Source organism: Lagenorhynchus albirostris, chromosome 17 (assembly GCF_949774975.1).
Source record: "Lagenorhynchus albirostris chromosome 17, mLagAlb1.1, whole genome shotgun sequence".
NCBI classification, from domain to species: domain Eukaryota; kingdom Metazoa; phylum Chordata; class Mammalia; order Artiodactyla; family Delphinidae; genus Lagenorhynchus; species Lagenorhynchus albirostris.
Window position 1 is genome coordinate 70,283,466 of NC_083111.1, and position 27,222 is coordinate 70,310,687.

General features: G+C 40.3%; 1 long non-coding RNA gene across 1 annotated transcript; it reads left to right on the plus strand.

Annotated features, from left to right (window-relative positions):
* The first annotated feature begins 9 nt into the window (after window positions 1-9).
* On the plus strand, window positions 10-20,307 carry LOC132507743 (uncharacterized). Its single transcript, XR_009536288.1, has 3 exons — window positions 10-923; window positions 2,068-2,125; window positions 19,669-20,307. It is a non-coding gene; the product is annotated as an uncharacterized LOC132507743 (long non-coding RNA).
* The last annotated feature ends 6,915 nt before the right edge of the window (window positions 20,308-27,222 follow it).

Sequence of the window (27,222 nt, forward strand, 5' to 3'; positions counted from 1 at the left end):
TATCCACAGCTACACCCACCCTCGTGCTCTGGGTTGCTCAGAAATTCCAAGAAATTCCAAGTTTCCTGCTGCCTCACTGGCTGGAACAGAATGGAATGTGCACCACCGCTGATAACAACAGGAGAGGCCCCAAACCACAGAGGCAGGCAGCCCCGGGGTAAATCCTTGCTCCACCGCTTCACGCGGAAAGGTATTGTACAAGTTACTTAGCTTTTGTCATAGGTCGGATTTCCTGGGAAAGAGAGTCTAGGTCTCTGAGGGTTGTGTGGAGGAGGCTAACGGGGGAGTGAGCTCAGAGACAACGACAACATGGGGAGGGATGCTGGGCAGAGGGAGAAGCTGTACCATGATGCAGTTTCAATGGAGATGTCCAGCAATCCCACAGGGAGCTGCGATGGCCCTTCAGAGTTGTCCCAGCTGAGGACAAATGGTTAGGCTTTTGTACTTCCATGTTGGCCAGTCACAGATGCAGGCTGCCTTCTGAGAAATGGTCTGGGATGAAAGCTCTCTTTGACTGAGTCTTGGAGCAGCAGCTAGAGGTCCTGGTAGTAGGCGGAATGAGTGCCTACATCCTGAGGTGTATCTGGGCAGCCCACCGTACCTGTGCCTACATGTTCAATATATCAGAGATCAAGGAAGTCTCCTTGGCCACTCTACCTGAAATTGCAACCCTTTAATCTCATATCCCCTGTACCCCATCTTACTTTTATCCATCGTATTTATCATGAACTGACATACATTTTTTTAAAGATTTTTTTGATTGGACCATTTTTAAAGTCTTCATTGAATTTATTACAATATTGCTTCTGTTTTATGTTTTGGTGTTTTTGGTCACGAGGCATGTGGGATCTTAGCTCCCCGACCAGGGATCAAACCCGAGCTCCCTGCATTGGAAGGTGAAGTCTTAACCACTGGACTGCCAGGTGAGCCCTGAACTGACATCCTGTATAAGAATTCATCTGTTGTCTTTCTGGAAATGCTCTAGAACACACTCCAAGCTACTTGAGGGCAGGCATTTTGTTTTACTCATGACTATATGCCCAGTTCCTAAAACAGGGATTGGCACAGATTGAACACTCAATAGATATGTGTTAATGGAGTGGAATAAATGAATGAATGAATATAACATATACTGAGTATTCATCGGAAGCACTCAAGTTCTAAGCACTTGCAGTAACTAATATAATCTTCACGACAACTCCATGGAGGGGCACAATTATTAACCCAATTCTGCAGATGAAAACACTGAGGCACAGAATGGTTTTTTGTTTTTTTTTTTGCGGCACACGGGCCTCTCACTGCTGCGGCCCCTCCCGTTGCGGAGCACAGGCTCCGGACGCGCAGGCTCAGCGGCCATGGCTCACGGGACCAGCCGCTCCGCGGCATGTGGGATCATCCCGGACCGGGGCACGAACCCGCGTCCCCCGCATCGGCAGGCAGACTCTCAACCACTGCGCCACCAGGGAAGCCCCACAGAATGTTTAATTATCTTGCCAAGGTCTTGCAGCTTAGAAGTGCTGTATTCAGGATCCGAACCAGGCAACGGGATTCATACCATTGCCTGGTATGGATAGAGCTGGTCCTCCATCCGAGCGAGTTAGCCCTACCCTTCCTCCTCTCCCCTTTCTGCTGTCTCGTAGAATACATGTCCAGCAATCACATCATTGCATGCTCCAGATATTTTGTTTTATCGCTTCAGACCAAAAGGCGAGAGCTCAGCTGAGTTCCAACTCCTGCCCTTTCTTCCCACTTTCTCAATATTATCACCTTAGAACCTGATCAACTCGCATATCTTTTTTTTTTTTTTTTCCTAACACTGCCATTGACAGATGCAGATGCAGAGGCTATTACGGTTTATGGTGCTCTTTTGCATGCATTATCTCATCTGATTAGCCCAGTAGCCTTGGGATATGGGCCATACAAGGATGGCCACCTGCAATTTATAGATGAGGAAACAGAGGCTCAGAGAGGTTACATAAAGCTATTTGGAAGCAGAATTTTTAGTTCTAAGTCCCACGTTTGCTCTAATTTGCACTTTCTTTTTCCTTGTTGGGGCCCGGAGGGTAGAAGTTAATCCCGAAGCATTTCTGCCCTCCACATTTATTGAAAGTCACTTGGAACATTGGTGAGTACTTATCATTGGCTTCTTCCTACTTGACCAGTGGGGAAACCGAGGCACAAAGAGGTTACATGATTTCCTCAGGTTTCATACTGATGTCATTGGAGCTGGGATATTAATTTCAAAATTCACATGCCTCTACTCCTTAGCACGCTCACTGCTTCTAAGTTAACAATTCTGGGGTCTATTTCAAACTTCCATCCACCTTTCCTTGAGTAATGTAATAGGATTCATATTTAACATTTAAAAAAATAATGCTAGTTAAAAATAGAAAAGCCCAGTTCACTTTAAATGCACTCAGGATGCATTACCTCTCTGCCAGCCTGAAAAGATGTCTAAGGAGACAATGCTGGCAAAATTTACGTATTATAAAGAGCTCCTTTTATCCAGTTACATTGGCAAAATTTCACGGCATCTTTCAGAGGCCCAAGGAGAGCAGGAACATTTATTCTCCTCTTTGAATTTAATCATAAAGACATCAAGGTCGTCTTCCTGAGGCTGAGCTCCAGGCCACAGATTCCAGACTGGAGAAAAGTAACTTGAAAGAGCCTGTTTTACACAGGCCAGTGGAATGCTTTGTTTTTTTGCTTCTGAGCCTCCTAAGTGGACGCAGATCCACAGAAATAAATATTTACTTCTTGAGAGGGATGGTTAGGAGAATAGATGTTAACGTTCTGTCCTTACAGTGGAGAAACTCAATTCAGTTCGTGGACTCTCAGAGCTCCTTATGGCCCCGGTTTGAGAACCATCATTCCAATTAGAGTGATGGTAGCTGTGGCAGTTTTAAGACCTGTCTACATCTTCTTTCACATGCCATCAAGAGGTGAAGTCTAGTTCTCCCTCTGGCTTGAAATGGGGCAGGAATTTATAGCCACCTTGACAAATAAAATGTGAGAGAAGCGACCTTAAGTCATTTATAACACTAGGCTAGAAACAGTGATGCAGCTTCAATCTGGCTGTCTCTTAGGACATGGCTTTTGGATGGCTACCCTGGCCATGCTGGAGAGACCACGTGGAGAGAGAGGTGCCTGAGGACCCTACTCGATGCCACATAGAACAGAGATGAGCCTTCTCTGTTGAGTTTGGTCCAAATTGCATATTCATGAACTATGTAAATTGTTACCGTTTTATTTACACATTGCATTTAGAGCAGTTTGTTGCAGAATAACATAATCTTAACAATAGCCCACGCCATAGATGACATGCTGGAATGCGAGTCATAGTTCATAGAATTGAACAGGTATGAATCCAGCATCTTGCATCTGGATTTAAATAACCATTTATACAATGCATGGAACACAAGAGTCACTTCACATGTCTGTTGAATGAACTGATGGGCGAATGAGTAAAGAATCTTGGGGGAGATCTCTCTCAGTAGAATAACACTTGGGGTTATAACTGACCACATTTCTAATTGAAGCCATAGGTTGAGGTTGTTAAAAACCTGTGTAGTCCAAGTTAAAGGAGTAGATGGTTTTCCCATTTCCTGTAATGATTTGATCACAAGGAAGACTATGATAGCTTTGGGGTTGGCAATTTAATAGGAACTGACAAGCTGAAGGAAGGCAAAGATGATGTTGGTGCTTGAAAACCTATTTTGGGAAAAGGTGAGAGATATTTATTAAGCCTGAAGAAAAGAAGGGGAGACAGAAAAGTTGTCTTAAATCCTTGAAGGAGGTGACAGATTTCTTTTCTGTTATCCAAAAGCTGCATTAGAACAAACAGGCCAATGCTATAAAATAACAGTTGACCAGCTTTTTCAGTAAAGGGACTGATAGCAAATACTTTAGGCTTTAAAGCCCTGTGGTCTCTGTTGCAACTATTCAACCTGCCTTTGTAGCACAAAAGCAGACACGGTCAATATGTAAACGAATGAGTATAGCTGTGTTTCAATAAAACTTTATTCACAAAAACAAGCTGTGGGCCAGGTTTGGCCCTTGCCTGTAGTCTGTCCATCCTTGCTATAAAGAAATGGTCTTTTTTCTACATAAGCCCAAGATTCCTAATACATAGAGCCATCAAACTTCAGAATTGTCTTGGAGGAGAATGACATTTCCTTAGTATGTTTAAAATAGGCTGGATGTACAGATTGGAGAAAAATATTCTTTTCTCTTTATATATATATATATATATATATGGCATACATTATATAATAAAATATATATAAAATAAATATACATAAAAATAAATATATATAAAAGTAAAATATATATAAAAAATCAAACAAAAGCCCTTTGCCATATATATATGAATATATATAAAGAACTATATATAGCGAGAATATATAAAGAACTCTTACAACTCAATAATAATTATAAAGTACCTGCCCTTTTCTCTCCATGGGTAGAAGTTTTGAACCGACACTTCACAAAAGATATAATGATGGCAAATAAATATCAGAAAAGATACACTACCTAATTTGTCATCAGAGAAATGCAAACTTAAACCATAATAAGTTACCAATGTACTTATTAAAGTGGCTGGGATTAAAAAGACTGACCATATCAAGTATCAGTGAGGATGTGAGCAACTGGAGTTATTGCGCCTTGCTGGTGAAAGCATGAAATACGATCATCACTTTGAAGGGGTCTTTGACAATTTCTTATAAAGATCAACACTCACATATCATCAATCAGCCATCCTATTCCTAGATATTTATCCAAGAGAAATTAAAACATGTGTCCACAAAAAGACTTGTACACAAATGTTCAGGGCGGCTTTATTCATTATAGCCCCCAAATGGAACAACAAGCCAACTGCCTGTTAACAAGTGAATGGATAAAGAAATGGTAATATACCCGTGCAATGGTAAATATTACTCACGATAAAAAAGAATAAACTATTGATATTCTCGACAACATGAAAGAATCTCAACATACGTTGAGGAGAGGAATTCAGACACAAAACACATATACCAGTATTCCATTTACATAAAAGTCTAGAACAGGAAACAATCATTTATAATGACATCCCAAATTAGTGGAAAGCAGACTAGCGGTTGCCTGGGACTGGGGCTGGGACAGATGGACTTTAAACGGTTAGAAAGGAATTTTCTAGTGTCATGGACACGTTTTATATCGTGATAGTGATGGTGATAGCATGAATGTATAAATTTGCTAAAACTCACCAAACTGTACCATGTACTTAACAGGGGTACATTTTGTTGCATGCATACTTTTCCCCAATAAAGTTGATTTTCAAAAAGTAGGCCAAATGACCATCTTTTGGGGATCCAGTAATAATAATAATGATATTAATGGCTAATATTTATTGCATGCTTTCATTGTCCCACATGTTGTACCATGTTCTTTATCTGTGTTAATTTAATTCTAGAGCTATCTTTTGAAGTAGTAGTAGTGTTATCTCCATATAACAGATGGAAAACCCAAGCCTTAGAGAGATTTAATGATTTTCTCAAGGGCATGCACTAGTTCTTTGCAGAGGTGGGGTTTTAAACCAGATCTTTCAGATCCTCAAACTTCCAGGGTAAGAATTAAGTATTACAAGGCAGGAATCCTGTTCTCTTTGCTCTGCCACTGACTTGTTAGAGCCTTTGGGCAACTCACTCTCTGATCTCAGCTTCCTTATGTGCAAAATGAAATAATGGGCATTTAGTTACTGTTCAAGCTTTCATAAGTGTTTAATTTACAAATCGGATAATAAACGTACCATTTCCACAGCCTCATTGGCAAAGAAGTGACCTGTGTTAGTCAGATTTACTGTAGCATCAAACAACCCCCAATATCAGTGGCCTCTCACTACTAGATTTATTTCTTGCTTATGCGTCTGCTGGCCAGGTTCGGTCTGTGGACTGGGTCTTGTCTGCACTTCAGGTTCAGAAGTACTCTACCTGGCTCTCATTCCTGGACGCAGGCTGAAGCAGCAGCAGACACTTGGACATCCACTTCTCATGGAGAATACAGGAGTGGGAGAGATAGATTAGAAATACACAAAGCTTGAAACTGACGTCCTATCGTTTCCCACCTGCAGCCCACTGGCCAAAGCAAGTCACATGGCCAAGCCCAGTCATGGAGGCTGGGAATTATGCCCTGTCCATGGTGTTGGAGCAAGGAGAGTGAATATCTCTTGATTAATAATGCAATCTCCCAATGAGTGCAACCTCAAAGACTTAAGAAGAGTCAAAGAGTCTTCTTTTTCACTTACTCAGAGTCTTATTCACGAATCTCCAGTTTCCTTACCTTCTCATCCCCTCCCTGGGTTCACTGGCTGTTAAGCGTAGACTTAATGCCTCTTTTAGACTCAGAAGTCAAACTGCAGGTCCTTTGAGGGCTTAAGATATTGGTTTTTAGCATTACTGATCATTCATGCAATTTACTGAGTTAAATATCATTTTAATAACATTGATTTGTAGTATTAGTAATCTTTTGTGATCTTGATGGAATTAGGAAAACATTTACAAGTGGGGATTTATTTTCTGATGAATGGGGGTAGGTCCTATGATATATCTTGCTCCCATACCAGCTGTAATATTCTCTCTGACCACATTGGTTCATGAATGTCAAACAGGCAAAATGAGGAGGCGTGCACTGAATAAACTACCCCTCATTTCTGACCCTTCAGCTTTCTTCTTTATTAGGAGGAATTCACAGGCTGGAGGTGACTGATTCCTGCCTTGCAAGCCAGTTATATTGTCTATTGTATTAGTTGAGTCAGGCTTCAGCCATTGTAGCATGAAAGCACCCATAGAAAATATGTAACTGAACAAATGTGGCTGTGTTCCAATAACAATTTGCTTACAAAAACAGGTGGTTGGCCAGATGTGGCCCATGGGCTGTAGTTTACAGATCTCTGCTCTAAATGGCAGCTCCTCGATAAAAACTGATATTGTTCTGATCGAGACTGATGTTACAACAGAGGGTGATGGGTTTCCAACAAATTCCTCTTTTCTGGAAACTTGATGGTATGCTTTTCTTGCAAAAGCAAGTCTTTCATTTCGTCATTCAACCCCTTACTGTGTGTGTGTGTGTGTGTGTGTGTGTGTGTGTGTGTGTGTGTATTTTAAAATATTTAAACAATTATTTTCCAGCTGTACTGAGATAAAATTGAGATATAACATTGCATAATTTTAAGGTATAATGGTTTGATATATGTGTACATTACAAAATGATTACCACAATAAGTTAGTTAATACATTTTTTGAACAAAGAGTCGTTGGGTAGGGTAACTCTTAAAGAATAAGGATGCTTTTCATGAGTGGAATGAAGGAGAGAGAAGAAGTTATCTCCCATTATGTAGCATCATCCTCACTGTCACTGACTGGAAAATCTGTGAACTGAAATGTAATATGGTATGCCTACATTTTCACAGAAAAATCACTAGAGCTAGAACTGGAGCCCAGATAGCTTTTCTTTTCTTCAAAGTTTTCTCTACTCACCCATGGTTTCTCAAATACAAATTATCATTGGAGAACCAGTTCAAGATTTTTGACTCAGTTGGATACCATCTGTATTACTGTTCATTTTATATTTTCTTTAGAGTAACTTTTTAAAAACCTAAACAGAAATATGACAGAAGAAAAGTCGCTCTTTCTACATTAAATGGAAAACAGGTATCAATAATTATTTAAAATACACTTCTAAACTTTACAGCAGAACAATAACATTCATCTAGTAACATTCACAAAGGAGCATCTCCTGAGTGTGGTCACACTTGAGGAAGCTGAGCAGGACGTCCTGCTGACCTCACCTGTCAGAGGCAGGCTTTGCATAGATGCTGCGGGTTCCATGATTCACCATGCTCCATCTCAGGTTAACTTAACAAAATTACGGTCTCCAAAAAGCGAATGTAAATCACATACAAATGAACCAAGCCTTGACCCTTACAAAAACACAACAAAATGACCAACAAAAAAACAACTCTTATGAAACTTCTGCCCTCATTTTCTTCTCTCAATAAACATAAATGGCACAAAAAGCAGCCTTGAGGAAAGAAAAGGATCAATGAATCTTTTATTCCCATCTCTGGCATCTGCAGCATTTTTTGATCACCTGCAAGACTGAAAGCCCCTATAGTGAGTGACAAGACCTTGCCCTTGGGGATCATATTTGAGGCTGAATTTGGGGCTATAAACCAACTGGACTCATGATGATTTGCATACAACAATCTTCACTAAGCAGTTGGTGACCAGCTTGCTGCCAAACCTCACTCAATTATAAGGGCAACTCTGCAAGTGGACAGCCTTTTTAAGAATATTTTCCTTTTATTGAAGTATAGTTGCTATACAATATTATATAAGTTACAGGTGTACAATACAGTGATTCACAATTTTGAAAGGTTATACACCATTTATAGTCACTATAAAATATTGACTATATTCTCCATGTTGTACTTGTAGCTTATTTTATACATAATAGTTTGTACCTCTTAATTCCCTACCCCTATCTTGCCCCTTGCCCCTTCCCTCTCCCCACTGGTAACCACTAGTTTCTTCTCTATATCTGTGAGTCTGCTTCTTTTTTCTTATATTCACTAGTTTGTTGTATTATTTAGCTTCCACGTATAAGTGATATCATACAGCATTTGTCTTTCTCTGAATTATTTCACTTAGCATAATACTCTCCAAGTCCATCCAAGTTGCAAATGGCAAATTTTCATTCTTTTTATGGTTGAATAGCATTCCACTGTATATATACACTACATCTTTATCCGTTCTTCTGTTGATGGACGCTTAGATTGCTTCCATATCTTGGCAATTGTAAATAATGCTGCTATGAATATTGGGGTGAGTGTATCTTTTCAGTTAGTGTTTTTGTTTTTTTCAGATACATACCCAGGAGTGGAATTGCTGGGTTGTTCTATTTTCAGTTTTTTGAGAAACCTCCATAATGTTTTCCACGGTGGATGCACCAATTTACATTCCCATCAACAGTGCAGAAGGGTTCCTTTTCTCCACTTCCTCGCCAACAATTTGTTATTTGTGTTCTTTTTGATGATAGCCATTCTGACAGGTGTGAGGCGATATCGCATTGTGGTTTTGATTTGCATTTCTCTGATGATTAGCGATGTTGATCATCTTTTTTGTGTACCTGTAGTGGACAGATTTTTTTAATTCTCATTTCACAGATGAGGGTCAAAGAACTTGAGCTATTTTCTATGGGTCACACATTTAGAAAGAAGAGGGAACAGATGAAATGGTGAGAATGCTGGGGTGAGGGGCATGGTTTTCTTTTGTTTTGGGGGTGGCAGGTGGAGAGGATCTGAGAGGCAGCCTGGAGGTAGTGGCTAAAACCCAGCCTACTCTGTGTCTGTCATTGAAAATTGGGAGGGCGTGTTTCTCAGTTGATGCTGATTTATGTGTAACTAATAGAGTGACGGGGGAAAAAAAAGGAAGCCCGGTTTCTAATTTTATCTTCGTGGCACTTTACTAAAAAGCCCCTCAAGGTGGCCGGAAGTTGGAAGCCCTCAAGGCTTGAAGTCCTGGACCAGCATGCAAAGGTGCTGGGCACGGAGTGAGGGCCCCCGGAGATGAGACACCGCACAGCTTCCCATCTGGGTATCTGGCTCTCAGTAGCTATTAGGGTGTCTTCTCTCCGACTCCTCATTTGCATAATGTCATACCCATATGGTGTTATTTTATTTACCTCTTGAAGGGGGATGACTACTTTAGAAAGAGAGGAAGCCGGAAGACTTGACCTGAAGGCTTCCTCTGTCCCTCTCGCCCTGCTACCCTCAATCGTTTACTCTCTCTCGTCTTTGCCTCTCTTTCTCTGGCCATCTTGACTTTTGTAAATGAGGACCTTGCTTGAGTGATAGGATCCATTTCTTCCAGTGAATGGTTGCCAGGGGCGCTTGTCTTGTTGAAGGGTTTATCCTGGCAACATTTACAGCCGGTGGTGAATTTAAGCGCGACCTACTCCCATTTCTTCACGATGGAGGAACCTTTGAAAGCTTAAGAAGTCTACCGTGGCTGATTCTGCTCAGATAGATCAAGGGCTTGACTTGTTCTGCTTTGCTATTTTTCTGGGATTTCTGAAAACAGACTTCTTCAATTTTGCCATGTTAGGTGTGAATTTTGCAGTTTACACATAGTTCCTTAGATCTCTTCAGGACAGAGTTTGCATCCTGTGTTGGGGGTAAGAGAGCAAATGTTTCAACCTTCCTTTGTTCTTGAAATAATTCTGGGTGATTCACTTATTCATTTATTTGTTCTTGGCTTGCTAACCTATGGTGGTCAAATGCCTGAGAAGTATTAAAAAACAACCCAAAAATAAAACAAATAAAAAAGACCCTTAGAGATACAGCTAAAGGAGGATTCCTTGTTCTTTTAAATACTTTAATTCCGTGTTTATCCATTAAACAAGCACTTATCTTAGGTGCATGACTTGCCGGGCACTGAGCTGGATGCCCAGAATCCGGAGGTGGAGATCTGTTGTCTGCTTTGAATCTGATCAGAGTTAGATAATTTCAAAATTTAGAGTATACAGCTACACAAGAGCTACAGAAAAGGGCCCAGGGAAGACAGAGCTTTTGGAAATTTGTGAATTCCACACATACTTCATGCAAGATTTCATTTGCATGTGTATTTTTCTGGGAAGGGGGTTAATAACTTTCATGGGATTAAAGTATTCATGAACAAAAATGTTTTAGAAACATGACCTCTGCAATTGCAGCAAAAATTTTAGATGACCTATCCCTGGTGTTCTATAAACAAGATCTCTCCTTGCTCAGTCCTGGTGGGTTATCTGCATCTGGGACTTGGTCTACTGGTCTTTAAGTGTATCTTCTGAGAGTAGACTTCAGAAGATACTGACTCAATGTCTTTGTCATATCTGTCCTCCAGTGCAGGACCTTGTATCCATGACATTTTTACATTTTCTTTTGTGCTTAGCTCATGTCTATAGCAAATAGGAGAAATAAAAACTGCATTGATAACTGCATTGATCAATTATGTTCCAAGCTTGTCATCGAATTCTCCCTTTCGACACTTGCATGTCCCTGATTCTGCTCCATCTCTGGCCTCTGTGACATATCCTGCCTCTCCCAAGGCAGGGTGAGAATAAAGAACATTCCTCAATTGGAGTGTGTGCACACACATGCTTACTTGCACCCCTAATGCTTTGTTCTTTGACTATCATGTGGAGAGAGGTGTTTGGGCACCATATTAATAATAGCTCTTAGTATGTATGTGGCACATTCCACCTTCAAAGGCATTTATAAACATTGAAAGATGAAAGCGTGCACCACCCATCTTGGGAAAAAGGGAATGTTAATCACCACCACGTCTGTTCTTTGGAGAGGGTCACAGAATCTGAAAGCTGGAAGGGATGTCAGAGGTCACTTTTCAACCTCTGGTCCCTAGAGGAATTCTTTCCTTTGGAGCCCACCAAAGTTGGGGTAGTCCTCAGAATTTCTTCTTGAGTTCAAGCCAATTCTGCCCTTCTGTAACTTTTCAATTATCTATCTACCTATTTACCTATCACCTATCTGTCTATCATCTGTCTATCTCTATCTTTCAACCGTCTATTCCCTATCTCACTTCCTCCCTTTTCTTTTTTTCTCCCTCTCTCTCTTTCTCTTCCTTCCTCCCTTCCTCTCTCTCTCCTTCTTATTTCCTTCCTTCCTTCCTCCCTTCCTTTCTCCCTTCCCTCCTTCCTCTTCCTTCCTTTCTTTTTGCAGAGCCCTGCCAAGATTGCAAATGCTTGAACAAAATTTGGGGTGCTTGGTTATGTATCAAAAGATAACTGTAATGCCTGGGCAGACTGGGATATAAGATCACCCTGCTTGCAGTGACATTTCAGGCAGTATAGTGTCTTGCTACCCTCATGTTGGACCCAGCCTTGATTCTGCTTTCTTTGTTGCAGTTCTCTGATATAAAGGCACTGAGGATTTCAATTCCATGCCTCTGCTTCTCTCACTTAGTGTAGCATCTTCAGATGTTACTCTTGTAACTGCTGCTCTGCCTGAGACAAATGTATTCTACCCCTTAAAAGACATAGAGAACTTTAACTAGGTTGTTTTTCCTCTTTTTTGTATAAGAGTCAAAATAAAGGGGACATTTATGTAGTGCCTGATATTTCTCAGGTACAGTGTAAGTACTTTTCATGCCCTAAGTTTTCACCAAAACATTATGAGGTAGATGATATTGGTTATCTCATTTATAGATCAGGAAGCTCAGAGAGATTAAGTAACCATCTAAAGCTGCACAGCCAAGAAACAGGAGAACTAGGATTTGAACCCAGTTCTGTCTAGATCTATTAATCAATTAATGCAATTAATATCATGCAATTAATATCATGCAATTAATATGCTATTAATATCATGCAATTAATATCATGCAATTAATATGCTATTAATATCATGCAATTAATATCATGCTATTAATATCATGCTATTTGTATGGCACACAAAAGGCATTTAACGATTATGATGCATTCCTTTCTATCCTTTTACTACAAGCAGCCCTTCCATTATTTTTTCCATCAGCAATTGTCTATCTATTTTAAAAGAGTTTATCTACAATATAACTATATTTATAAAATAGTTATTAATTTATTCTCCAGTGTCTTTTTACCTAAAGCCATCCATATTTTAAGAACAGTAAAAACCTAATCATAGGTATTTTATTAGGATTTGTAAAATGCCACACATTATTTTATTAGCTCTTCAATAACCCAAGGAAGTTGATCTTATTGTCCCCATTTTATAAAAGAGAAAACAGAGTCTTTAAAGAGTTGAGTTCCCCAAGATCACACAACTAGTAAGGTGCAGAGTTGGGATTTCCACTCTCTCTCATTCTAACAACTCCGTTCCTTTGAGTGGGCTCCTTATTTCTGAGCTTTGCAGTTCTGCCAAAAAGCACAAAGAATTAAAAAAATTTAATCTCTGCAACTATATCATGGATAGTTGTATTATTTTCAAGGACTTCATTGATAACCAGTGAGTTTGCACTAAGATTATCTATAGGAGAGATATTAGCAGCATCATTGCCAAACTTTGCAATAAGATTTAATACAATTTTTGTGTAAAGAATAGAGGTTTAATAATAACAACAATAGCATAATAATGTAACAGTAATGACAATAGCTGCTATCTATGGAGACCTACCATGTGCCCAGTTTTGTGCTAAGCACGCCATTCCATTTTCTCTTTCAAATCCTCCACCCACAATATTTAATCTCTCTTTTACAGGAAGCTCAGCATCTAAGAAGTTAAGTAAGATGTACAAGGTAGCGCTAATGTGGACCTTAGGATCTGGGTCCAGGTCTATCTGGCCCTAAAGCCTGAGCACTTAATCAGTGCAATAGACTAGAAAACATAATCCACTTTGAAATAAGCATACAGGACTTCCTTGAGAACAAATACCTTATACCTTGAGACAAATGAGGACCGTCTTATGCAGTTGTCTGATTCTGTTTCTAAATCATCATGCCCTTGGTAGCACAGGAGTAGGGGTGAAGGTGGGGATGGTTGGCATTTCCGAGATCCAGAATTGTAGCCATGGCCATTTTGAATGATCCTTTCTCAATCTTGGTTCTGAGGAGCAGTGGTAAGAGCTGATGCTCACCTTTTCCACTGGACATGAAGCTTCTTGAGTACAAGATCCTTGAAGATATTCCATAGACCTTGGGTACAGTGTATGGCACATAATAGGGGCTCAATAAATGTCTAGAGTTGCTGTGGAGTTACGGGAGCAAAAATAAAAGATGCCATTCTTTGCCTGGAATGTGTAGAGGGAGAGAATGCAAACATGCTAGACTTAAAAAGTCTTTTTCTGTAGATTGTTTTCTGGTCTATTGCACTGATTAAGTGCTCAGGTTTTAGGGCCAGATAGACCTGGACCCAGATCCTAAGGTCCACATTAGCACTCCCTTGTACATCTTACTTAACTTCTCAGATGCTGAGCTTCCTGTAAAAGTGAGATTAAATATTGTGGGTGGAGGATTTGAAGGAGAAAATGGAATGTACTGCTTAGCACAGAAGAAGGAAGAGAGGAATTATGAATGAAGCAGGGATGATATAAAGACAGCACGTGGGCTCCTCCCTCTTCTGACAGTGATGAGCTCTGTGGTTTTAGGTGAGTCTGTTTTCTCTCTCTGAGCCCACATTTCCGCAGGTAATATTACCTGCTTACCTCTACAAGAAGACTGTGATGAACCCTGTAAGACACAGCATATGGGAAATATATGGAAAATAATAAAAATCTAATGGCAATGGTATCAACCACAACAATGATAAGGAAAGCTTTCTTGTGTTGATTGCCACCCTGGCATTCTTCATACTTTGTCCTCACAAGAACCCTGTGGTCCATTATCTCTAGTTTACAGATGAGGAAACTTTGAGATATTATCATTATTAATTACATAATTATCAGACACATGCAAAAATCCTGACATTCACTCAGTTTTCTGGGAGATGGTAGAGTAAGAGAGTTGGGGATTCAGAGACAGCACTTTGTTGGCCAAAAAGCCAACCTTCCAGTTAAGTCTAATTCAGATTGTGCTGGGTACTTCTGTGCAAAATTAGATTCACAAGGGATTTTTTCTTTTATCTAAAATCACTTCACTGAGTGTGTGATTGACATACAAAAAGCTACACATGTTTACAACTTGATGAAGTAAAACCATAGCACAATCTATGCCATAAACCTACGCATCTCCTCCAAACATTTCCTCTACCTTCTTTATTTATTATTTTAAAGGATTCTTGTAAAGTGGAATTACTCTTCTCATCAAACATTCTGTACTACTCTATGATCCAAAGAAATGCCCAGATTCTTCTAGAATAGGCCCACTAGTGATGCCTGGATTGAATTAAAGCAGCTGATTCTCAAGCCAAGTGGCCAGAATTTGGACAACTCTACTGGCTCATCCTCTGTGCTGTATGGAAGAAACCAAGATAATGACACTTTCCCAAGGCTGGGACTGGGTGAGTCTTAATTTGTGAGTGTTTGTAAATGGCTCTGAAGATGGTGGAGGTTATTTAAGTGCTAAGTATTATTATTATTTATTGTGGTTTTAAGCACTGTTTCTCCTTCCCATTGTCAGGCTACAAAACAATAAGGGACCTGGTAAAAGAGCCTCTGGAAGTATCCAAACGTCAATAAATTAGGTAATTTTGGCCTGAGTTCTGTGATGGTATCTGCAAACCTAGCATTAGCTTTGCAGCCTTTTTGCGTGGGTTGGTGGTTACCTAATTTGCCCTTAAACTTGCCAGCAGCAGGCCCTGACATACGTTTGGCACACACAGGTGATGCAAGCACTCTTTGGACAGACCTGTGTTGTTGACATCATGCTTTACTGTGTGCTTTTTGAGATGCAAATTAGGTCCTGGAGGAGCCCCTGACCCTTTCATCGTTGATGATTAATGGAAGAGAATTAACATTTGTTGGGCCTTCCTGTGTGCCAGACACTTTTACAAACATGATCTCATTTATTCTCACAACAATCTAGTGAAGTAGGTCTGAATGGTTCCATTTTACAGAGAGGAAACAGAGGCTCACAGAAAGTTAAATGATTTGCCCTTGATCATATAACTAGTAAAGAGGCTTAACTAGAATTGAAATTCAGGACTGTCTGGTTCCAAAGGCCATGCTCTTTTATTATATTAAACTACAGGCAACGTATTTTACTTTACTCTTCACCCCAACTGCCCAGTCAAGTTTCCCCAACCCCCTGCTAAAAATCTCTTCAGTGCCTTTCCATAGCTTTCAATGGAATAGAGACCATGCTTCTACAATAGCCCTGCACAATCTCTCTCTGGCTCCCTCTCCAGCTTCATTCAACCCCATGTTTGTTTATTTCAGCTACTTGAACATGACAAAACTTCCTACTTCTGCGTTTTTGCACAAACTGCATGCAAAAACTTATCTTGCCCTTTTTCTTCAGCTAGTGCTCGCTAGGCCTTTACACGTCATTTTCTGGGGATGACTTCTTTGAAAATGCAGACCAATAGTTCTCCAAGTGTGGTTCCTGGTCCAACAGAGAGTAGCATCACCTGGGAGCTTATGAGAAATGCAATTCTCAGGCCTCACCCCATACCTCCTAAATCAGAAACTGGGCAAGTTTGAAAATTACCAGGGTTTTTTCAACCTAGACACTATTGACATTGTAGAGTGTTTAGCAGCAGGCTAGCTCTAACCTACTGAAGGTCAGTAATACTCTCGTTCCTGTCCTCACCTTCCTCCAAATTGTGACAACCAAAAATGTCTTCAGACATTGCCTAATGTCCCCTTGGAGGGTAAAACTGTCCCTGGATGAAAAAAATCACTGCTTTAGGCTGAGGTATGTCTCCCTGTGAGACACTCTTATAGCATTCTGGACAGTTGAGGTTAATTAGTGAGTAACTTATTGGAATAATTTGTTTAAAGCATGTCTCCACTGTCATAATCCAGCAGCTAATGTGCTACCGAACACCCAAGTTGGTTCTCAGGAAATACCATTGTACCCAGTGACACGGTCAACTTGCACCATTACCTCCTCAAGCCCAACCCTATATCTGAATTCTGGGGAGGAGACAGAACTTAAGGCTAAAGTGGGATCACAGGCAAGTGGGATCCTTGAGATTCTTCACAATTTAAAGGTAAGTCTCCTCCATCAGAACCCTGGGAGCAAAGGGGCTCTTTCATGCCCAGCTCAACAGGATCTAAGCACCGCTTTTTAAAAAGTTTAGTGGCAGAGAATACGATTAAATGCAGGAGAAAGAAAAAAAAGTCATTTTAGGATGATGCAGAAGGCCCTGACCAAGATAGGCTCAGTGTCGCTCTCACCGAAAGAGAAACAAAACCTCATTCTGCCCGCAACAGCAATAAGGAGATTGCTGGCTACGAGACCTGACTCAGCTTGCCTTCTAGTAGCTTGTCTTTTTATCGGTGGTACAGTCTAACTTAAAGAGGAGTGGGAGAGGCAGATTCTGGTCCTTTTGCCGCCTTATACTTCCTCAGCCTGAGAAGTCATTTCTAGATCCAGGGTAAAGGAGAGCTGCAGAGTTGAGGAAGAATGGAATTCTTGCTTGTGTTCCTTTCTAAATGGATACTCAGTGTCATCATCCTTGCTCCATATGAAGTGGTTGTGGACCTGAGACACTTGATTGGCTACATGGACATCCGTCCCTCCTAGGGCTCACACTGCTTCTGGGAATGAGGCCCGCCCAGTTTCATAGGAGGTATTGCAGTCGCCTGGCTCATATCAGGCTTCGTGTAACCTACATGATTGTTACAATTTGAGAGTTGCAGTCAAGGTATGGGAAGGTATAGACCTAAGAGGTAATTTTTTTTTTAAGTTATACATATAACATATCTTTTCTTTTTTCTCAAAGAAAATGTTAATTTTTTTGAAGAAATTTTGAAAAGATGAAGGAAAGTGGAAAAAAAATAGGATTTTTTTCTATTTCAAAATGTTCATTCCTATTTCATTTTTTTGTTACCAGACTCTACCAACAATTTTCCTTTCCTGCTTTTTCACTTAACATTATCTTTTAAGCCTGTCTCCAAGTTTTTGTAAAATGACGTCATTTTCAAAGTGATCCCGGCATTCAATTTCCATTCATTCCCAAATGTAATGCCATTAAAATGCCCCAAACTTAGAAACAGGAATACAATATTCTAGCCGCTCAGAAAGCACAAACTAAAGTATTCATTTAAAGCTAAAGACTGAGGTCTCAATTACTTTGACACTAAGAGCTCTAAATATTCAGTAATTACAAGTTTACTGATTCATGACGGGTAATAAGTTGCATAGGACCAAAACTACAGCATAATTTCAGATATCTTCATTATAGTCTATATGCCAAATTGATTGAAACTATCCCATTGTTGGCATTTGCTGTCATAAATAGCTTTGCAACAAACATCTTTTTTTTTTTTTTTTGCAGTATGCGGGCCTCTCACTGTTGTGGCCTCTCCCGTTGCAGAGCACAGGCTCTGGACGCGCAGGCTCAGCGGCCATGGCTCACGGCCCAGCCGCTCCGCGGCACGTGGGATCTTCCCGGACCGGGGCACGAACCCGTGTCCCCTGCATCGGCAAGCGGACTCTCAACCACTGCGCCACCAGGGAAGCCCAACAAACATCTTATATATGACTTCTTCCCCCTGAAATTAAGAGCATTTCCTTTGAAATGAGGTTAGAAATTCAATCATTGGTTTGAAAAATATGAATGCATCTAACCTTGACAAAATTTCCAAAAAAACTACCTTCCAAATTGTATTTCCATTAGTGATGTTTGAGTGCATTTATTTCATTTACTCTAATCAATATCAGTTGATACTGAGCCTCAGTATTTGCATTTCTTGGATGATGGCTCAGATTGAAGGGGACAAGCTAGTATGAGTATTTGGTTTTTCACAGACATGCATGACACTGGAGCACAACCCATTCGTCTTTCACTCTGCACCCCTCCAACATCAAGAACATCAGTTTAGCTTCGATTAGAGTTAAGGTGTTTTTCTGCCAGAGACTTTTTTCAAGCTTATAGTCATGAAATCTGTTTTAAAAACTGGTTAAATGAGTGCTTTCCTTCCCATCCCACTCTTGAAATAAATTCAGATTCCCAAAAGAACTGGATCTCTTCTTGCAGGAGTGAAAGATAATTTGTTGGCATGTATATTTTCTTATAGAACCAAATTACTGAGGGGAGTTGTAACCTGGTTTCAAATACTTTTGGGTTTCTTCACTCAGAGCTACTTTTTGTCATTGCAATTAGAGCAGGGGAGACTGATTTTCAAAGCCAAGTGTAGTTGTCCAGTGGACAAATGATGGAGAAAACACCGACACAGAGGGGAACTACTTCTTTCCCTTCCTTTCCTTTTTTCTCTCCCTCCCTTCCTCCCTCCTCACTTCCTTTTTCTCTCTCTCCCTTTTCCTCCCTTCCTTCCTTCCTTCCTTCCTTCCTTCCTTCCTTCCTTCCTTCCTTTCTTCCTTCCTTTCCCTCAGCTTCTATTTAATCTCAGATGGACTATATGTAAATAGGAATTCATTAGTATAATGAATACTACAATATCGCTATTAATAACCATGGCTTATTAACTGGTTAGGGTAACCCCCCAATTAACTAGCTTGAATGAGAATGTACCTTTTGGTAAATTAAAATTTCAAACTAATTAGGGATATTTCAATGATTTTTTTTCTCCTTCAACTCTTGATGCTGAAACTCTTTTTCTTCCTTAAAATACATCTTTGTTTTCATTTCTTAGGAGTTTTCCCATCATGGTGATGAAATTTTCTTAGAGAAGAAAAAACCTTACAAGATCTTTATTCTACACAGAGATCTTGTGTAGGACTGAAGATGTAGTTATTAGAGACTAGGTCTCATTTCTGTAGCCTCCAGGGTATACTCTGGAAACTGCAATTTTGTTGTTATTGTGCTGATGTTAACTTATTTTCCTATTGTCATGGAGACTGTCTAGCAATAAAACTCACCTGTTTCCTCTTCTTCCTGGACACACAGCCTACATTTCCCAACTTCCCTTGTATAAGGTGTGGTCATGTGACTGAACTCTAACCAACAGAGTGTGATCAGAAGTGATATGTCTCACTTCCTGGTCCAGCACATAAGGATTTCTCATGGTCCCTTCCATGCTCTTCCCTGTTGACCAGCCTGGTGCAGACACAGATGAGCCATTAACCTGGGGAGCCCCATGTTGAAGATGATGGAGCCATGAGATGGAGGAACCTGTTTCCTGGAATCAGGAAGAGGACCACGGCTGATCGATGTCACCCATTTTGGCTTTTACATTTGTGAAGATTTCTACTGTTTGGGACAATACACATTTTTGAAATCTGTTTATAATAGCAGATAATGATACTTTAATTAATGTTATCACTTATTAATAAAAGGAAGATCAAAACCTAAATTTCAATTAACTCATGTTTATGATGAGTTGATTTCCAGAGGATTAAAATTTTCTTACAATCACTGCCTAGAGTTGTCTCTCAGATTGTAGAGTCAGTCAGTGCCCATGCAGCGGGAGAGATGGAGGTTCAGTAAGGTGGGATCAAGGGCTTCCAAAGTTCTTATGGCCTTTCCCAAGCCATTCCCCAGCCAGAGAACTAATGCCTGGAATGGAAAGGAATGAATATCACCTCTGTTTTTGACCTTTATCTCTGTCAAAATGTAAACCCTCCATATCACGTTAAGCTTTTATTTATTATTTAAACTGTTGTGTACAAGAAGGGTCTAAAGAACAGACAAAACTAATACTGGCCTCTAGATAACATCCATGAAGTGCATTGAGATCCCGGATAAAATTCAGTGTCTTGTTCCTGAATTAAAAATAAAAAAGTATTCTGAAAAAAGGACTGCCTTTAAGTAGAGAATTGTAAGGTAGGAGGCACAATTCTTCTCCTTCCCATTGACTGCACACTATATTCTCTAGGTGAATCAGCAGTGTACGTATAAATCATCCCTTTGGCATTTGGGAGTACAATTTTGGGGATTTGAGTCAATAATGTAGTCAGCTACCAATTTCTGTCTTTTAGTGTAGGGGTTTGGTTGGGGTGGGTAGAAGGCAAGGATCCAGGGATTTAGGAAAGAGAAATAGACCTTGCCTTATTTCTTTGAACACAAGAACTCAGCAGAGCAATGAATGACATCCTAAATGCACAATGGGGATTCTTCTGCAACAGATTGTTGCTAAATAGCTCTCTGGGTTTTTTTTTTTGGTTTTTTTGTTTGTTTGTTTTGTTCTGTTGTATCTGGGCTGATGAGGTGCTCTCTGCCCTGGGTGAGTTACTTCTTTCATCTTTGTGGATTGATTCTCTTGTAGCTCCTAAAACATTCATGCCTTTCATAAATATTTTTTGACTGAAGGTTGTATATATTTAACTGGGGCTCATAAATATGCCTTTAAGTTTCTTTTTCTTCAGTGTTCTGATTCTTCTTGATATTTTTGATTTCCCATCACCCTTCTGAGCTCCTAAGTTAAAGTAAGTTTGCATATATACTCATATATTTCATAGATGTACTTCTTTATCAGAAGGAGCCCTGAGCTGGAGTTAGGAGGCCTTGATTCAAATCATTGCTACTAACTACACTTGTGATGGGTCGGGGTAATTCCCCATCTACATGATGAGAGTTGCAGAAGTGTGGGAGACTGTGTTCTCCATGAAATGCCTGCATAGTGCCCAAGAAATGGGGGTCCATTTTCCATAGCATGTGTTCCATGTACAATATGCGATGATCAAGGGATGTAACCTGTCCCTTATTGCATTTCATTCCTGAATCTTTTTCCTCCATTCTCTTCTCCATTTTTTTCTCCTTCCTCTTTCTCTTGCTATCTTGGAGAGATCACTCAGTGGTGGAGCCAGGATGATCGATATGCCAGGGCAGCTGAACTGTCAGCTCATCAGGAATTGCCCACATTGCGGACCATTCATTACATCACTGGACATCTACTGAGTATCTAAAATTTGCCAGGTACTGTGCTCAGTAGGTGCTTTTTAAACCTAATTTTTACCGTGCTATTTTCCTTATCATACAAAAAACACAGTTATATTGAGTCTTTTCTGAAAATACCAAAAAAGAGATAATAAGAAGAAATCATTTATAGTCCCACTTTCTAGAGTTTACCACTATGAATCGTTGAATGTATGTTTTTTCTATGGTTTTTGCTATGTAAGAATACAGTTTTAAAAAGGGAGTTAATATGAAATTACATTGTACATCTTGATTTTTCACATTAATAATCCATTGACTTCATTTCACTTCCTCTTTACTTCTGGTTGTTGGATTGGAAGAGGTGATCTTTCCTGTGTGTGATGTAAATTCACTGCAGGATGTGCATAGCAGAAAAACACTACCACTACAAGAGTCCACTCCAATGGACAATAAACTCCAATTTGGCAAAAAGGAGATGAAGGCATAGATGATGTCCCAAAAGGCCCTTTTACTATAAATGATTTCCTGGAAACACTATGGTCAAGTCAAAATCTTCTTGTGAGTGAGAAGAAAATTACAAGACTGAGCAGATTCAAGAGTGAAACTCATCTGTGTCAATGTGTGTTGGCCCAAGTAGGACACACATGCAGACATACTGCCCTTTTACTAACAGATCATTGTTTCAGATGCAAAATAAACAGCTGAAGGATTTCTCAAATGTTCTTCCTCAGTAAGATAGGAAATAGCCTGCTCATACAAAATACCCTAGTCCAGTCCTAATCTAGCACACATTATTATTATTATTTACAATTAATGTGCCATGTACTGTGAATTATTTATTATTATTATTTTTTTTTGCAGCACGCGGGCCTCTCACTGCTGTGGCCTCTCCGGTTGCAGAGCACAGGCTCTGGACGCGCAGGCTCAGCGGCCATGGCCCATGGGCCCAGCTACTCCGCGGCACGTGGGATCTTCCTGGACCGGGGCACGAACCCACGTCCCCTGCATCGGCAGGCAGACTCTCAACCGCTGCGCCACCAGGGAAGCCCACTGTGAATTATTTAACCATGATTTTACTTAAAAAGTTCTATACAGCAGAAAGTCAAGTTCATAAAGATTAAAGGATTTACCCCAAATCAAATAGCTAGTTAATAACCGGTCCAGGAGGCAAATTAAAGCTGCCTGACTTTAAATTTGGAGTTCTAAGACTACCACATGCTGCTGCCTCTCCCGTGTGAAAAGGACACAAACTATATTGAATGAATAAATGAATCAAATATAGTATGGATCTTAATAAATGTTAATTGACTGGGAACCACAGTTCTCTCACCAAATTTGATTCTCCACACCAAATGAGATAGTAAATTACATGTAATGAACTTACTGGACAAACTACATTTCCTAGTGTTTGAGACCAGCTGAGGTCTCTTGGGGACAGCCATGAGAGTGAGGGGTAAACCGCTGGAGGCAATGCACTCTCAGCATTGCCTCTGAGTTATCATCACGGCATCAAGCCAGGGAGCCCTCCTTCCGAATCATTGCTGTCCAGCACTCAGCTGAAACCAAGACACCAGGATTTGGTACAGCACTGCTGCTTGGGGCGTCTTGACTCTGTATCTCTGGACCCATTTACTTAACTTAAAAATGACAAGATTTGTTCAAAGATGGCAGAATAGGGGTTTTCTGAGGTTCTTTGCCTTTTCCTGACTCCCAGTATAAACAACAAAGAAACAGAGATTATCATACTAAGTGAAGTTAAGTCAAGCAGAGAAAGACAAATATCATATGATGTCACTCATATGTGGAATCTAATTAAAAAAGGATACAAATGAACTTATTCACAAAACAGAAAGACTTACAGATATTGAAAACAAACTTATAGTTACCGCAGGGGAAACATTGTGGGGAGGGATAAATCAGGAGTTTGGGATTAATGTATACACACTATTATATATAAGATAGATAACCAAAAAAGACCTACTGTATAGCACAGGGAACTCAATATTCTGTGATAACCTGTATGAGAAAAGAATCTGAAAAAGAATGAATATATGTATATGTATAACTGAATCACTTTGCTGTACACCTGAAACTAACAAACATTGTAAATCAACTATACTCCAATAAAATTTAAAAAAAAAAGAATATGAGTAAAGGCTTCAATGAAACTAACAGAGTGCTGGAGGTCAACCTTACAATGGCCAAACATGGTGATGTCTGGGCTAAGGAAAGGAAGGAACATTATATCTTGACCTTGAACAGAATGACAATTACACAAAAAGCAACTGCCAATATTCCAAAAGGCCCATTCCATGAGCTTTTGAATGAGTCACAGAAGTAGGGTCATGGAAAGATCTAAGGAGAGGTGACACATGTCTCTCTGGAGATCAGTTTAACTTCTCAGAATAGTATGAAAGAGAAACCAAGCCAACAAGCCATTTTTATCGTCCACAATCCTCCTGGCCAACTAAGACAGATGATGCATTTCTGTTTTTTCAATACCTACCATAATGTCTTGCTCATAGTAGCTTTAATAATCTAAAGGAACAAAAGGCTTAAAGGGATGGATAGTGTTGAAGAACCCACAAGAATACTTTAAACTTTGTGCTGGGTTTGAACCTCTGGCTTTAACTTACCACGTAATGCTGTGAGGTTCTTCTGAATCCTTGTCTAGGAAGCACCGTCAGGGATATGAAATGTGAAGAGTATGAGGTCATTCCTTAGTTCTAACATCCAGAGCCTGTGTTCTTTTCACAGGGTGTCTGAGGTAGCTGATCTCCTGTCTAACCCCCAGTTGTATCTGTAGGCCTTGTAGAGAATGAACGTAGATACCGAATCCACCTCCTAGTCAACAGGAGAATGAGGCCTGGTGATGCCATCCCCTCTCTGACACCCCACTATGTAACTGTCTTAAAGACCCCGAGGCCATGGAGGAGGAAGACCTGGTGCAACCCAGGCCTCCCCAGGGCTGAGTCTCATCGAGCCCCTGAGATGACTGTCTCTGAGCCCAGGGATGCCTGGATCACGTTGTCATTAGCTCTAGTGAGATGTTCTAGAAAACCTATGGGAGACAAGATGCCTTTAGGTATTGGCCACTGTGATGATTTCTAGAAAATTGGACACCAGGACCATGGGGGCTTGCTTCTCCTCAATTGATTCTTTTTGTCCATGAGCTGGTGGGAGGATACTCTGCTTCAACTTCATCTCTGGGCATCCTCCAGTCTGTATCCTGACCCCTCATATTCTCTCTTCTGATGGTGGCTTAAGGGACCATTCTTTCCAGGGATCAAAACTTTACAGTCACAATAGCTAACTTTCCTTGACTATTTCCCAGGAGCTCTGAGAAGGGCTTTACATGCATTATAACATTTAACTCTACAAGGAAGACAGTTTTTTTTTCTTGGGACAAATGAGACACAGAGAGCCTAAATAACTTGCCCAAGGTCACCAAGCTAGTGAGTTCTAGAGCTAAGAAATAAACCCAGATCAATCTGGTTTTACAATCTTAACCTGTACTCTCTTTATCCTGAATAACTCTGATGGTGAATCTTCAGAAATTTACATAAGGATTTGGGGGTTCAGCTGTGCCTTCCCAGCACCACTGGAGTCAGGGGACATGGCCTTGAACTCTATGTTCTCTTCATAATAAATTAATAAATATGTGATTATAAAATAATAAATATGTGATTTGGAGATTTCTTTCTTCCTTCCTTTCTTTCTTGCTTTGTTTCTTTTCTTTCTTTGTTTCTTTCTTTCTTTCCCCTTCCTTCCTTCCTTCCTTTCTTCCTTCCCTCCCTTTTCTTTCTTTTGAGTTTCTTTATCTCTAAATCACAGCCAGGGGCATGGTAGGGTCCTCCCATGTGGTTGTTGTGGGAATTAAATGAAAGGATAAATGTGAATAGGGTCCTCCAGAGGGTCAAAATTCAGAGGGGGAGACAAAACCCCACATAGCTGGCTCTTTAAAACAACAGGCTAATAGCAACACAAAAGGACACATGTTTCCTGGAACTGACAAGTTTCTCTTTACTGTATTAATGGAGACAGTGACCCTGATCATGTCAGTGGTTTTTAGGGTGCCCTTGGTTATGTGTGGGTCTATGGATTGGATATTGCAACTGGACTTTGGCTGTTCAAAGATGACAATGGCTGGGTTGCCTGGAAGAAGTCTTTCTGCATTGCCCATGAGATTGAACTTCTTATCTAATGTGATCAAAACTTGGGAGGAAAGCACTTGCTGGATTCACATATTAGTGGATACCCAAAAGGCAAAGAAAAATGTTTATTACATAGTGGGTTAGGGAAAATGATTGGAGGAGGATGAAAGAGAAAGGAAGATCTAGGAAGAAAGAGGAGAGAGAAAAGAATATGGAGGGACTGAAAGAAGAGAAAAAAATTTGAGACAAGAGGAAATGACTGAAGGAAAGTCTGAAAATATATAAAAGGGAGAGAGAGAGAAAGGGAGGGAGAGAGAAAGAGAGAGAGGAGAGGGAGAAGGGAGGAAGAAAGAAAAAGGGAGAGGTAAGAAGAGAGGGAAAAGGGAGGGAAATGAGAAGGGAGGGACACTGAGAAAGAAGAAAAGGGAGATAATGAAAAGATACCACTTTAAAGAAACTATTGTGTGCTAAACTCTATACTAACTGCTAGATGGGGGGATGTTCTTTAGCTGTGGTGGAGCCTTCTTGAAGTCCCAGAAGGTTACAATTGAACAGAGGTACAGAATCCTTATCTTGCTCTTAACACCTTGAACCTTGAACTTCATGCTGACCCCAACTTTATGCGTATTCAGGTGATTCATTTCTGAACCCAAATGTTTGAAGAGCATTGAATCTACTGAATTCTCCTTTATCAACTCTCTCCCTTTCCTCTTCATTACTTACTTATTTAATAATATTTATTGAACACTATCTAGGGGCCAGGTTCTATTCTAATTGTTTTAATAACTTCTTCTGAGACTTCTGAGATGTGTTCATTCTTATGTGTGTGTATACCATTATCATCAGCATCAATATCTTCACCATTACCATTATTTCCTCATAACCTTTTATGTACAATCCTCCCCTGAGACTTTGCAAATGATCTTCACGTCAGTTATCACATTGTGTGGTCCCAGTACTCCTGAGGAGACAGAGGTTACTCTCTCCGCCCTGAAGATAGGAGAACTAAGGCTCAGAGAAGGTAAATGACTTACTCCAGGCCACGTCATTCATCAGTAACAGACCTGAGACTATAACTCATCCCGACTCCTCATCCAGGGCTCTTCCCACTGTAAGCTTGGGAGGTCAGTGCTGCTAATGTAAACTGAAAAGGGTAAATACTGTATACTGCTAAGAGATGATAGTGCATAGTGGTTGAGAGCAGACCTGCATTCAAATCTCCATCACTTCTTAGTTGTTTGACCTTGGACAATCACCTATCATCCCTGAGTCTCAGTTTGCTCATGTGCAACTTGGGAGTTCTAATAATATCAACCTTCCTGGATTGCTGGAAGGATTAAATAAGGTAATATGTGGACAGTGCTTGCACAAGTGCCTGATACAGAATAGGTGCTCAATAAAAGTTAGTTATTATTGTTGTGGACACTGTCACTCTTTGTTTTGGACAACGAGGTGTGGCAGAGAGGGTAGCTCAGGGCACACACATGGTGGTGTCCTCAAGGACCCCACTGACTGAAGACTCCTTTGCCTGACACTCACCCTACTGGGCACCAACCACGAGCTCTAAGGATAGCCATTGCTTATGCCAGCCAAGGGGGATTAGCTGACACTTGACATTGT